The 4,606-nt window shown below is 42.9% G+C and overlaps 1 long non-coding RNA gene across 1 annotated transcript; it reads right to left on the bottom strand.

Moving 5' to 3' along the window:
• Window positions 1-276: 276 nt before the first annotated feature.
• LOC307001864 lies at window positions 277-3,671 on the bottom strand. Its single transcript, XR_013798337.1, has 3 exons — window positions 3,508-3,671; window positions 886-1,568; window positions 277-730 (listed from the first exon to the last, which is right to left on the bottom strand). It is a non-coding gene; the product is annotated as an uncharacterized lncRNA (long non-coding RNA).
• Between the last annotated feature and the right edge of the window lie 935 nt (window positions 3,672-4,606).

The raw sequence follows: 4,606 nt of genomic DNA, 5'->3' as shown, positions 1-4,606 counted from the left end.
TGTTTAAGTTTACAGATGTGCACTTGAAAAAAAGTTCACGGAGACGGAGAGGTAGAAAGCACACCCTGTTTACTTTCTTTATTTTACAAAAGCACAATGTTTTATTTCGATTTTAAGTGAACCCAGAAATAAGAAGACATTTAACAGTTTATTTTTTCATATTTCTTAAGCCTGTATGACAAAAAATGACGGGAGTATTTTAAGTCTATTTTGCTGCTATGTGAAAAAAACCGAGGAAAACGTGCCGGCGCGTTTTTGGTCCCCAGAGGGTTAAAGCTAGATCCCTGGGCATGGGGGAACTCAGACAGGTGACCCTGCAGGTCCAGAAGGGCAGGCACCACAAGGGATAATGACTGTGTGTCACTCTGGAGTCACTGGGTATGCTCAGCGAAGGGGATGAGTAAATCTTTGAGAGCAGACAGCTTATGCCACTCACTTGACAGTAAATAGTCCCAGCTCATCCCATCCGCAACCTGAACTACTGAGTCCTTGATTTGGAGAAGTCGTGATATCATCTGATATGTGCTGGACCATCTAGTAGGGCAGTCTTTGACCAGGGTTAGTTGACCCAGCTGCAGCAGTCGCTCAGTTGCCACCGATGACTTGCAGCAGAGCTTAACAAGACCTCTAACTTGCTCAGCAGTCGGTTGACACTTTTTGGATCATGTTCACCACAAGTTGTAGAGTGTGTACAACACAGGGGGTCCTACTCACATCTATGGCTCCAAACCTAGAAGAGACAAAAATACAGAGAAAAATAAATAGTTTTAAGGACATTCAATAAAATTGCCATGAACAATTGCTAAAAAAAGTGACTATAACGTATAAGCATAACTCAAGAGTGACTGACATACTGAAAAGTAACAGCAAACTGAAGTAATTTACCTCTGGTGTTCTCTAACAGCCACCTCAGAATCTTCAGGATCACTCGTCTCGATGGATTCATCCTCGGAGTTGGAGCTAGTGGGCTCATCCGGTTCATTAGGCTTGAATGCTGCAATCATGTTGCTTCCGTTGTCAGTTATGACTGTTAGAATTTTGTGTTGTGGTATTCCCCGGTCCTCCATGCATCGGTCAACACAATGTTTTATACACTCTGCCGTGTGTGGGTGTGCGATCTGATCAAGTCTCAACAATATGTGCTGTGCTTTGTTTTTTTGTAGTGCAAAAAAAACATGCACTAATTGCCAGAAATGAAGCTGTAAGTCCTTTTTTGGTCCATATGTCCAGCCCAATTGTTATTTTACATGCTCTGGCAAGCCGCTCTTTGTACTTTAGTTTTTCATCATCATAAATCTTGTCAACTAAGTTGTTTATTTTTGTTCTTTTGGGTATGGTCATCCTTTTATCAAAGGTCTCCATCATGTGGATGAAATCTTCATCCTCAACTGTGCAAGCAGGTAGACCAGTGCGTCTAATCCAAAGAGCGAGCGATGTTCTTTGACACGTTGTTCCACAGAGTTTGACTTGTATTTGGATCCTGCGGCGAAGGCTGTTTCGATAGATGTCTGTGCCCTGTCGTTATTTGGACAACCATATTTCTGTATAGGAGTTCTGGTCACTGGGATCTGGATAAGGGGAAGACAATTACTCTCTATACAAAGTACATCTGTAAAAGTCATGTAATGTGAATACAAAACAATCAAATGTGTATACTGTATATTATAGTAGTAATAGTAATAATAGTATATATATATATATATATATATATATATTATGCAGATCATCATGTTTCAACACATTACGTTTAGAAAACTAAAAGGTATTTACTATCAAACATGTAACACACATTACTAAAAGCAAATACACTATGGCAACATCCATCTATCCATCCATCTTCTTCCGCTTATCCGGGGCCGGGTCGCGGGGGCAGCAGTCTAAGCAGAGATGCCCAGACTTCCCTCTCCCTAGACACTTCCTCCAGCTCTTCCGGGTGGACACCGAGGCGTTCCCAGGCCAGCCGGAAGACATAGTCCCTCCAGCGTGTCCTAGGTCTTCCCCGGGGTCTCCTCCCGGTGGGACGTGCCCGGAACACCTTCCCAGGAAGGCGTTCAGGAGGCATCCGGAACAGATGCCCGTGCCACCTCAGCTGACCCCTCTCGATGTGGAGGAGCAGCGGCTTTACTCTGAGCTCCTCCCGAGTGGCCGAGCTCCTCACCCTATCTCTAAGGGATCGCCCAGCCACCCTGCGGAGAAAGCTCATTTCGTCCGCCTGTATCCGGGATCTTGTCCTTTCGGTCATGACCCAAAGCTCATGACCATAGGTGAGAGTAGGAACGTAGATTGACCGGTAAATCGAGAGCTTCGCCTTGCGGCTTTCTTCACCACGACAGACCGGTACATCGACCCCATTACTGCGGAAGCTGCACCGATCCGTCTGGCAACTATGGCAACAAAGAACATATAACTCCAGCTGTTACAAAAAAAACTGTCGCCACAGCCCTATCGACCGATACTGCCTACTGGCACGGTCGAGCCGTGGGGCCGCCATCTTAGACCGGTCACCCGCTCCACTCAGTGTAATCTGTATGGCAGGTGGAATGAGCTGTCAGCGCATTTAATTACACTGAATACCGAACTGATTTTCACGCTGGGTTTTTTTCTGCAAAGGTAAAACATGTAGCTATGATACAGGACACATGGTTCGGTGTATTTTAATATTCATAGTAGGCTTAACAGTAATATAATATTCTGATATAAGATATAAAGTGACCAGACGTCCAAAATCAAAATATGTGATGTAGGATATAAGGTATTTTATAAATCACACACTATAAATTTGATTAAGAAGCAGAAACAGATAGTTGCAGTAAAGTAAGATACAAATAATTTTAATAAAAACAGCCATAAGTATTTTACCAAATGAAAATTAGCACATGCAGAAACTAAGAAATCATTTTTCCTATTAAGATATTAATTTTGTTAAGGAAAAATTACAAATGTTTGAATGTTCTACCTCAGATTTGTGAGAACAGGGGACCACCCTGTTTGGCAAGTGTTTGTCATGATATGTTCTGACAATAAAGTAGTTTAAAACCACAATTAACGCTCTGGTTTCTACAACTTTTACTAAGGAGAAAATCTGCCTTTAAACTTGAAAGAAATAAAGATTTGACATTTATCGTGATAATTATCGATATCGACTGATATAAAAAAAAAAATTGTGATTTTTTTTGGCCATATCGCCCAGCCCTAGGTTAAACACATGGGGAACAGCAACCGGTCTGAAAAGCAAATTTTCCCTCCACATTTCAGACTGTCACTGAAATCAAATATGGTTTAACATAATGACGATCTACTCTTCCTACCCGGCCAAAATCCCTGCATGTTCAACAAATAAAACTGACACAAACATACGCTATTGACGTTAGCGCAACCAAGCTAATATTAGCCTGAAGTTAGCAGCAAATTTGCGCCAGTAGATGTAAAACCTTAAGCTTACCGTGAAATAATAATAAAATTGAATGTATATGATATGTTAACAGCGTGACTTGTTAGTTAACTTACCTTCGAAAATATATAAGCGTGATGAGCCATCAGGTGCTGCTTGAGGTTGGTGGTATTCTTCCCAACTAGTTTGTGGCCCCATTTACCTTCGTCTCCCAATACTATGCATTCCATTTTTCTTTCTGATGGATTATACTGAAAGTATGTCCATAAATCATCTCGTCGTTTCCAACCACCAAGCCCGTTTATTGGCGTCGCCGCCATGGTCATTAGAAGATGTTTGGCGAGTAACTAGCCGCAGGTGTGTTGTTGTTGTGTGGAATCTGGTGCGCGGCAGCAGAGTGGGGCAGGGTGGGCGTACCCAAAACAACGATTAGAAATTGGTGATACTTTTTTAGCTCAAAACAGACCGATTTCACGCAAAATGGGCAGAAATTAAATGCATTGTGAACGTCAGACTTATAATCATTATAATCAAAACTCGAAACCATCTCGTCATGTTTTAGTCACCTTAGAGCCATTTTTAGCTAGTCATCGTAACGTTATCGTCATAAAAAAGGTGTGTCAACGAAATAATTGCGTTATCGTCATCGTTGACGAAAACAACATTGGTTCTATGAAGTCCCTCCTTCAGAAATACGTAACGAGTTCTGATTGTGCCAGCGGTTCCTTTGTTGTGATTCAACAGCAGCTTAGCGCACGTTGCCCGGAAAGGTCACGCCTCTTACCATAATGTGGAGATGCATGTGTCACGGGTGACGAATTTCGAACAGGGAGGAACCCGAAATGGAGCCCGCGTTTCCGTGGGGAGCACTTCCGGTGTAACACAACGCCGGTTCCGGGGATACACGGGGTGCTTCTCAATTCTTATTTGTGCATCCTCGTTTCCTTTCCTCGCTTCCTTTCCTCGCGTCTCAGCTCCACCCCCTGGAGGACGCGGGGGAAGGCTGCAAGGAAAGAAAATGAGGACGGAGGAATCTAATGAAAGCTTTTTTATACATTGGAATACCATAGGGCCGCAACGACGCGTCGACGTCATCGATTACGTCGACTATGAAAATACGTCGACACACATGAAATGCGTCGACGAGTCACATTCATTATTTACGTTTAAATATCGAGTGAGTAATGGCGGCTTCTGCTCCAGCTCATGGTGAAA

Source organism: Phoxinus phoxinus (genome assembly GCF_949152265.1).
Source record: "Phoxinus phoxinus genome assembly, chromosome: 7".
Lineage (NCBI taxonomy): Eukaryota > Metazoa > Chordata > Actinopteri > Cypriniformes > Leuciscidae > Phoxinus > Phoxinus phoxinus.
The sequence above is the reverse complement of the archived record's forward strand: the minus strand, read 5'-3'. Positions and strand labels throughout refer to the sequence as shown.